At 46.6% G+C, this 10243-nt stretch overlaps 1 long non-coding RNA gene across 1 annotated transcript in view; it reads right to left on the reverse strand.

Moving 5' to 3' along the window:
- Positions 1-471: 471 nt before the first annotated feature.
- Positions 472-10243, reverse strand: part of LOC132207959 (uncharacterized) — a 14094-nt gene continuing 4322 nt past the window's right edge. The window contains exons 3-4 of the long non-coding RNA XR_009444043.1: positions 4753-5021; positions 472-639 (exon numbers count right to left, since the gene is read on the reverse strand). This is a non-coding gene — a long non-coding RNA (uncharacterized LOC132207959). The remainder of the gene's footprint in view (positions 640-4752; positions 5022-10243) is intronic.

Consider the following 10243-nt stretch of genomic DNA (forward strand, 5'->3'; position numbering starts at 1 on the left):
TAAACAACTGCACCTCCCAGTCACTAACCATTTCAACTCCCCCTCCCATTCCCGAGAGGACATGTCCAACCTGGGCCTCCTGCAGTGCCATTATGACGCCACCCGAAGGTTGCAGGAACAGCAACTCATATTCTGCTTGGGAACCCTGCAGCCCAATGGTATCAATGTGGATTTCACAAGCTTCCAACTCTCCTGTCCTGCCACTGCATCCCAAAACCAGCCCAGCTCGTCCCCGCCTCCCTAACCTATTCTTCCTCTCACCCATCCCCCCTCCCACCTCATACCGCACCCCTATTTCCCCTCATCCCGCTCCCTTGACCTGTCCGGCCTCCCCAGACTGACCTATCCCCTCCCTGCCTCCCTACCCATACTCTCCTCTCCTCCATCCATCTTCCATCCGCCTCCCCCTCTCTCCCCATTTATTTCAGAACCCGCACCCCCTCCCCATTTTCTGAACAAGGTTCTCGGCCCGAAATGTCAGCTTTTGTGCTCCTAATATGCTGCTTGGCCTGCTGTCTTCATCCAGCTCCACACGTTGTTATCTCGCATTCTCCAGTATCTGCAGTTCCCATTATCTCTCCAAAACAAAGGCTGCTGTCTTTCAAAACCCAATCACAGATTTTGCAGATAGTCCTTACCCTGAAAAAATACCAAATATGTATAAAGAGGAAAACTGGAGGTGAAACCATTCAAAAAATTTTCATTGGCACAACACATGTTCCAACTGTAAAAGCAGGTTAAGCACCTGTATATAAGGAAACTGTACTCAAACTTTAACCAGACACTTACAGCCAACAAATGTGAGAAATATCCATTTCTTGCTGGATTACCAATTTTGCTGTTGGGAAAATAGGCCTAGGCTTAGCAATGCACATTCAAACAAGATAGCACCCTCTCAGATCTCAACACTCTCAGTCGTAGAGTTCTGTTTTCACAGGTTGGAGTATAATAGCATCAAGCACAATACACCAAATCTTCTTTGGTACCTTTTCCTTCCATAAAACTGCTTTTAGTAGATGCGCACAGAATTCATTTTATACACGTTGAACAGTTGCTAAGTTCAAGATGCCAGTTCCAGCACTTTGACTTGCATCTGCTTCATCATCAAAACAGAACAAAATAAAGACCCACTCTTTCGAAGTCACGTTTTCCATTTTTAGTGACAAGGTGAAGTGCGAGAACTGCTCACTTGATGTTAAAATCTCTTAAGTATGTACATATATATTTCAATTCTGTGAAATATGTGGAATGAGTTCGAGAGAAGGATTAATTTTGTTGCGCTGGGAGAGAGCTGGGACAGTTAAAATAGGTTGAATGGCCTCCTCTCATGCTAAAAATGTCCATAACTGTTCTTGGCCCTGCTAAATTCAAGTGGCCATCCTTTCATTGTGACTGTGAGACGCAGCATGTTACGATAGATGGCATAATGAAGAAATCCTTTGTTATTAATGAACTTTTCAGCACTCGGCATTCTTCCGAAGTCAAATGTTCGACATGTACCTGTTGCACTGACTTGGTTCCAAAAAGTTATAATGTGGAGGTGCTGGTGTTGGACTAGGATGGACAAAGTCAGAAGTCACATGGCATTAGGTTATAATCTGACACGTTTATTTGAAATCACACAAGCTTTAGGAGTGCAGTCCCTTCATCAGGTGCGGTCAGGGAGGAAAACACACACGCACACAATTGATAAGCAGACAGATCAAAACATCATACAACTGGTGTGAGTGGAGTGTCAGATAATAAGTCCTCATCCAGGATGTTTGTTTGTTTGCAGATATTTTGTTGAAGAAACACACAACTTGCAGTTACAGTCAGTGTGGTATCTTATAAATTCTTGCTTTTGAAATAAAGGTTAAAACTCTCAGACAGATTCTGAACACAAGCCTCTAAACTACAAGTCAGAGTCTGACCTGAGATGTCACCTTTTGTACATTCCTGTTGCGCTGCCTGATTATCATGACAACACAGCACTGACATTGACTTTATAAACGCTTTACTTGCCTCTAACACTCTTGGTCACCTGTATAGAGTTATTATCTGACACTCCACTCACGCCAATTCTATGATCTTTTGATCTCTCTGCTGATAAGCTGTGTCTCTCTGTGGTCACCTCACAAACTGCACCTGATGAAGGGGCTGCACTCCAAAAGCTTGTGTGATTTCAAATGAACCTGTTGGACGACAAGCTGGTGTCATGTGACTTCTGACTTCAAACACTTATAGAATGTGTTTTCAATCCTACCGTGACTTGACAATAAGTCAACTTCTTAAAATTTATAAAATGAGAATGTCAAGTATGTCTAACCTTGAGCATTTAAAAAAGGAAATATTACAACCATCGTATAGCCAGACAGCAAAGACAGAAGGAATGATTGAATTGACTGTGTCTGACACCACACAATTAATCCCCCTTATGGAAGAAAGGTTGGCTGTGTTCTCTTTCTTCAGGAACATCCAGCTAATACCACTTTACTACTGCTTGTTCTATTCATCTGGTGTTCCATCTAATTCCTTGCAGTCTTGGTCAAACCTTCATGTAATTTATTTAAATTTTCAATGAAATAAATTTAACTTTATATTCCACAATTTTAACATTTCCTTTTAAGGTTTGAACGGTTCAGTTCGTACAGTGCACATGTTGTGTTAATAATTGGAGAACATGGTGGAAAAATCAAGATATATTGACAAGTAAACAAATGGCTAACTTCTGTTTCCTTGTCAGTAATGCCTTTTGAACAGAACATAAAGTTGCGCAACTATGTAGAGATAACAATTTAAAACTGGGAAGACCACTTTGTGGTCCCCACACCAATCTCTATTCACTACCTACTGATTGCATTACTCCGCCTTGGCAACAATGTAATATTACGCTTGTCTCAGCACAACCTTGGCATCTTGTTTATCCCATGATGAACGTCCGACCACACATTCATGCAATCCCTAAAGCTGTCTCTTTACATCTTTTCAATCCTGCCTACCTGTCTATTGTCTCGGCTCATTAGCAGTGAAACCTTGACCTGGAACTACTTCACTTCTGGACCTGACAATTCTAATGCATTCCCTGATGGAGACCCACATTTGTCCATTGAACACTTGAGGTCGTCTAAAACTCCACTGCCTGAGTCTCAACTTGAACCAATTCCTATTCTCTGTACTTTCTACCTGACTGATACTATTAACAGTAATTTTATTAAATTCTCATTTTTGTTTACAAATCGTTACTTGGCTAAGCCTATCGCTATTTTGGTAATCTCCACCAGTCCAACCATACTTCAGGATATCTGCACTCGTCTAATTATGTCCTCTTGCCCACTCTTGATTTTAAAGGGCCCACTACTAGTTGCCAAACATTTAATTGTGTCGGCTTCAAACCCAAGAAGAGACTTCCAACACCTTCAGCGAGCAAACTCACATCCAGAACCTCAAGCCAAGCAACAAATCCTCTCAAAACTCGCTAACTTCCTACACCTCTTAGCCTCTGTACATTTCCTCTTTTAAGGCACTTTTTCAAACAATCCTCTTTCATCAAGCTCTTGATCATCAGAACTTACAACTTAATAAGGCTCAGTTGTATTCTGGGATCGTTAACACTCCAATCACACGCCTTCAAAGTTTCCCTCCATTAAAGAAATTTTATAAGTGGTTGAAGTCATTGCCAAGCAGAGGGGGACGAATTGGGGAGTTATTTCAAAGAGCTACGATATGCCAAACGACCTCCTTCCACACTGGCCAACTCTGATTGTACAAAAACAAAAATGATTTTCAGACTTGGGAAGATCCCTCAAAAATGTCACAAGTAACCAGCTTTTGGGCAGAGTCGAGCTGCTGAGATGATGGACCAGGATTTAGGGGTACCAGGAGTGATAATGTGCTGAACACAATCAAATTTTGAGGTTGTAGAATGATGTGGTCTTCGGCATTTTTGACACTTGGACCATTTTCCTTCCTTTCCACAGAACAAGTCAAATAGCGGCAGCACAACGTTGCATGGCCGCTCAAGCTTGCTCCACCATCGATGATGATTGTGGCTGGTCTTCCACATCAATTAAACTTTTGCTCATATCTCATCCTCTTTTCAAAACATCGATCTATTCACGTGTAGTATCCTTCTCGCTAACTGAATGAGAATTCATTCCAATCAATGAACTCCTAACGCTGACCCACCCCAGGTCAAAAAATTCAGCTGAGATCAGGAACTGATCTCGCCTGTATGGCTGAGCTGGCTTTTAAAAAGTTTACCAGTGAGAGAGTCCCAGTGAGAAACATTGATTAAAAAAAAAATTGCATGGATTGCTCTCCAATCCTAAACTCTATTCAAATTCAGTTGGTTTGTGATGCAGAGTGATGCCCTGCAGAGAGGGCTCAATTGCCGTACCAGTGAGCTTACCACAAAGGGTCTTCGCCTCAACCCCTCTACTTCCCTGAGGCATGGTGATCTTCAGGTTAAATCATAACCAGTTGTCTCTCTCTAACGAGTCGCCAAATGGCGTGCTAAGACTTTACCTTTAACCCTGATAACATGGCAACAAGCAGATAACTCAGCTGATGTCACTGACTAATAGAATCCTCAACTATACTAATATTAACGATGTGATATCATCAGAAGGCATGCTCAACTAAGTTTTAATTTGCAAATTAAGTTAACAACCATTCAATCAATATTACTTCAGTACTCATGTTACTGATCGTCTCCATACAACATTGTGGTTACATCTGTTCATAAGTGAAGTGTAATGTAATTGCACTTACTGTGGTTTTATCAATGTGATCCTGCAATGAGTCAATAAGCAGGTCACCCACAGGTTGCCAATCAGTGTGGACCCCCTCAGCTGTTATCACATGAGCCTCAAGATCATCCAGAACTTTCTGCAGTTCTTGAAGTTTCTCCAACGCCTTTTCCACCTGTTTCTGCCAGTTGCTCGCACGGATTTTCAGTTGTTCCCAATTTTCCTTCACTTCTATTGACTGTTTGCGGACAGCTTTGGCAATTCTCTGGGCTCTCTCTTCCGGGGCAGGTTCTGGAAATATGGAATGCAAATAATTTATCAACTATTCATGATTTTGATCGATAGATTTTCTTTCTAATCCCCTTTCCTTTAAAAGGTCTCTCTGGACTTTCTCCTGAAATTGGGAGAAATAGTATAAGACGAAAGATTTTGGTACAGGCACATCAATGATAAATTCTGTAATTAGCTGGCAGGTCGCGGAGCCATTAACAGAGAATCACAGAGAACCAATACAAAGCCAAATAAAATTCCGCAGATATTTGAAATTTGTCACTACCAAGGACACTTTAAAGAAGGAAAAGGATTAGTGACTAAATGGGTACAATTCTCAACAAAAGATTTGAAAAATCCTTTCAGGATATCTTTCATAGCTATGAAACAAACATCCAACTTTCATCTTTCAGGACTGGCAAGTTAGAATGATAAACCCAAAGTCTACCCTGCATAGTTCGCTCTAGAACTCACTTAATGAGGTTGTTAAGAGATGTAGAGATAACAAAGCGTGCAGCTGGATGGACACAGCAGGCCAAGCAGCATCTGAGGAGCACAAAAGCTGACACGTTGGGCCGAGACCTTTCATCAGAAAAGGGGGAGGGGGAGAGAGTTCTGAAATAAATAGCGAGAGAGGGGGAGGCGGATCAAAGATGGTTAGAGGAGAAGATAGGTGGAGAGGAGACAGACAAGTTAAAGAGGTGGGGATGGAACCAGCAGAGGTGAGTGTAGGTGGGGAGGTAGGGAGGGGATAGGTCAGTCCGGGGAGGACGAACAGGTCTCCGGGGCGGGAAGAGGTTAGGAGGTAGGAAATGGGGGTGGGGTTTGAGGTGGCAGGATGGGATAGGTGGGCTGGTTTTGGGATGCGGGAGGGGGAGGGGTGATTTTGAAGCTTGTCAAGTCCACATTGATACCATGGAGCGCAGGGTTCCCAAGCGCAATATGAGGTGCTGCTCCTGCAACCTTCAGGTGGCATCGTTGTGGCACTGCAGGAGGCCCAGGATGGACATGTTACCTGTGGATTGGTAGGGAGAGTCGAAACAGTTCGCGACTGGGAGGTGCAGTTCTTTAGTACAAACTGAGCACAGGTGAAGCGGTCCCCATACCTCTGTTTGGTTTCCCCGATGTAGAGGGGGCCACAATGGCAACAGTGGATATAGTCTACCACATGAGCAGATGTGCAGGTAAACATCTGTTTGATGAGGAAATTCTTCCTGGGGCCTGGGATGGGGGTGAGGTATCGGGACCAGTCAATTTTAAACTTTGTGATGACAACATTTATGGATATGCAGGGAAAAGTGCTGGGTGTAGGGAGTGCTAGAGGGGAGTGTGGAGCGGATAAGGGGGTCACCTAAGGGTGGTGGGAAAAATGTCTTTGGTGGCGGGGTCGGATTGCGGATGGCAGAAGGGTCGGAGGACGACGCATTGAATCCGGATGTTGGTGGGGCGGTACGTGAGGGCGACGAGGACACTGTTTTGGTAGTTATTATGGGGTGCGGGTGTGAGGGATGAGTTGTGGGAAACGCGGGTGACACGGTCGAGGGTGTTTTTGACCACTGAGGAGGGGCAAGTTCCGGTCCTTGAACAACCCTCAACAGTTTCTCTTTCAATTCCTCCCACTTCCTACAGACAAAGAGGGTGGCCAGGGTAGCCAAATGGGCCCAAGCTATGCCTGCCTCTTTGGAGGTTACATGGAACGCTCCCTCTTCCGTACCTCCACTGGCCCTCAACCCCACCTCTTCCTCCGTTACATTGATGACTGTATCGGCACCGCCCCGTGTTCCCACAAGGGGCTCCAACAGTTCATCCACTTCCCCAACACCTTCCTCCCCAACTTGAAGTTAACCTGGACAATCTCTGATACCTCTCTCTCCTACCTGGACCACTCTATTTCCAACCACTGAGAAACAAATATCCATTTCAACTCCACCAATTCCCACAGCTACCAAGATTACACCTCCTCCCACCATATTCCCGCAACACTTCATCCCCTATTCCCCATTCCTTTGCCTCTGCATCTGCACTCACAGGATGAGGTATTCTATTCCCGTATATCTCAGATGTCCTCATTTTTCAAGGAGCACAACTTGCCCCGCTCTGTGGTTGATAACGCCCTCGACCGTGTCTCCAGCATTTCCTGCAACAAATCCCTCTCACCCCACCCCGCGACAACAACCAAAACAAAGTCTCCCTCGTCCTAACGTACCACCCCACCAACCTCCGGATACAACGCAGCATCCTTCAAAACTTTCAGATTCTCTGGGAGGCTACGGAACAGGCGGCGGAGCCTTTGGCCTTGATCTTTGAATCCTCATTGTCTACAGGTTTAGTACCAGAAGGCTGGAGGGTTGCAAATGTTGTGCCCTTGTTCAAAGAGGGCAGTAGAGATGACCCAGCTAATTATAAACCCAGTGAGCCTTCCGTCTGTTGCAGGAAAAGTTTTGGAAAGGATTATACGAGATAGGATTTATAATCATCGAGCAAGCACCAATTTGATGAAAGTCAACATGGATTTGTCAAGGGCAGGTCGTGTCTCACAAGCCTCTGAGTAATTTTGGAAGGTGACCAAGCACGTGGATGAGGGTCGGGCAGTTGACGTGGTGGACATGGACTTCAGTAAAGCCTTCGATAAGGTTCCACATGGTAGGCTATTGGAGAAAACATGGAGACATGGGATTGAGGGAGATTTAGCAGGTTGGATTCGAAACTGGCTTTGGCTAAGGAGGCAACCAGTGGTGGTTGATAGAAAATATTCAGCCTGGAGTCTGGTTACTACTGATTTGTCTCAAGGATCTGTTTTGGGACCACTGCTGTTTGTCATTTTTATAAATGACTCGGACGGAGGCATTGGTAGATCGGTTGGTAAGTTTGCAGATGACACTCAAGTCGGTGCAGTGGTGGACAATGTGGAAGAATGTTGCAGGTGACAGGTAGACTTGGATGAACTGCAGAATTGGGCGGAAAGGTGGCAGATGGAGTTCAATGCGGATAAATGTGAGGTGACTCACTTTGGGATGAATAATAGGAAGGCAGAATATTGGGTCAATGGAAAGATTCTTGGTAGTGTTGCTGTGCAGAGGGTGTCCATCTATGTCGATCCCTGAAAATTGCCATCCAGGTTGATAGTGCTGTGAAGAAGGCTTGCGGTGTTTTAGGTTTTATTGGCAGTGGGATTGAGATCCAGAGCAACTGTCCAAAAAGCTGGTGCGGTCTCATTTGGAATATTGCGTACAGTTCTGGTCGCCCCATCACAGGAAGGACGTGGAAGCATTGGAAAAGGTGCAGAGGAGATGTTGCCTGGTCCGGAGCGAAGGTCTTCTGAAGAAAGGCTGAGGGACTTGGGTCTGTACTCATTGGAGAAAAGGTGGTTCAGAGGGGATTTAATAGAGACATACAAGATGATCAGTGGATGAGACAGGGTGGACAGTGTGGGTCTTTTTCCGAGGATGATGACGTCAGCTTGTATGAGGGGGCACAGCGAAACAGGGAGGGATGATAGATTTGAGATAGATATCAGAGGCCGGTTCTTTACTCAGAGAGTGGTAAGGATGTGGAACCCTCTGCCTGCCAATGCAGTTAGCTCAGCCACATTAGGGGCATTTCAACAGTCCTTGGATAAGCATATGGATGATAATGGGATCGTGTAGAGGGATGGGCTTAGATTAGTTCACTGGTCATTCCACATCATCGCAATGAGCAAAAAAGCACACCGTTGTCTCTACTTCCCAGGAGGCTAAGGCAATTCCGTGTGCCCACAAGGGCAACTTTCATTGATGTACCACAGAAAGCATCCTATCTGGATGCATATCACAGCACGGTTCCTCTAGCAAAACAATCCCTAATTATTATGGCTCCTGCCTTTCTTCTTCCAGGCAGAATTGGTTCTGCTTTGTCATAACTAATTTGGGAGAAAATCCACGCTCAGTCTAAGTTAATTCTTCCAACAATTCAGATACCATGGAATACTGAGCAATGAGTTGGTGTGTGAGAAAAAGAGAGAGAGAGAGAGAGACAAAGCCAGAGAGGTTGGGGGGGGTGGGGGAGGGAGACAGAGACAGAGAGAGAGAGCGTGAGAGAGAGAGAGAGAGCGCGCGAGAGAGAGAGAGAGAGAGAGAGAGCGCGAGAGAGAGAGAGAGAGAGCGCGAGAGAGAGAGAGCGCGAGAGAGAGAGAGCGCGAGAGAGAGAGAGCGCGAGAGAGAGAGAGCGCGAGAGAGAGAGCGCGAGAGAGAGAGCGCGAGAGAGAGAGAGAGAGCGCGAGAGAGAGAGAGAGCGCGAGAGAGAGAGCGCGAGAGAGAGAGAGAGCGCGAGAGAGAGAGAGAGCGCGAGAGAGAGAGAGAGCGCGAGAGAGAGAGAGCGCGCGAGAGAGAGAGAGCGCGCGAGAGAGAGAGCGCGCGCGAGAGAGAGAGCGCGCGCGAGAGAGAGTACGAGAGAGAGAGCGCGCGACAGAGAGACAGCGCGAGAGAGAGAGAGCGCGAGAGAGAGAGAGCGCGAGAGAGAGAGAGCGCGAGAGAGAGAGAGCGCGAGAGAGAGAGAGCGCGAGAGAGAGAGAGCGCGAGAGAGAGAGCGCGAGAGAGAGAGCGCGAGAGAGAGAGAGAGAGCGCGAGAGAGAGAGAGAGCGCGAGAGAGAGAGCGCGAGAGAGAGAGAGAGCGCGAGAGAGAGAGAGAGCGCGAGAGAGAGAGAGAGCGCGAGAGAGAGAGAGCGCGCGAGAGAGAGAGAGCGCGCGAGAGAGAGAGCGCGCGCGAGAGAGAGAGCGCGCGCGAGAGAGAGAGCGCGCGCGAGAGAGAGTACGAGAGAGAGAGCGCGCGACAGAGAGACAGCGCGAGAGAGAGAGAGCGCGAGAGAGAGAGAGCGCGAGAGAGAGAGAGCGCGAGAGAGAGAGAGCGCGAGAGAGAGAGAGAGCGCGAGAGAGAGAGAGAGCGCGAGAGAGAGAGAGAGCGCGAGAGAGAGAGAGAGCGCGAGAGAGAGAGAGAGACAGCGAGAGAGAGAGAGAGACAGCGAGAGAGAGAGAGAGCTGGGCGATGAGGGAGAGAGGGAGAGACAGACAGACAGAATAGGTGACAGAATGTGAGTGTGTGAGCGCCTGCATCAGACAGTGAGAGAGATGTTGCTGAGGTGGAGATAGTTGAGAGTGTCGATCACCAACAATCTCTCCTGGTCCACCCAGATCATCGCAATGGGCAAAAAAGCACACCAAATGTCTCTATTTCCCCAGCAGGCTAAGGTAATTTGGAGTGTCCGCAAG

The sequence above is a fragment of the Stegostoma tigrinum genome, unplaced genomic scaffold, assembly GCF_030684315.1.
Source record: "Stegostoma tigrinum isolate sSteTig4 unplaced genomic scaffold, sSteTig4.hap1 scaffold_231, whole genome shotgun sequence".
NCBI classification, from domain to species: Eukaryota; Metazoa; Chordata; class Chondrichthyes; order Orectolobiformes; family Stegostomatidae; genus Stegostoma; species Stegostoma tigrinum.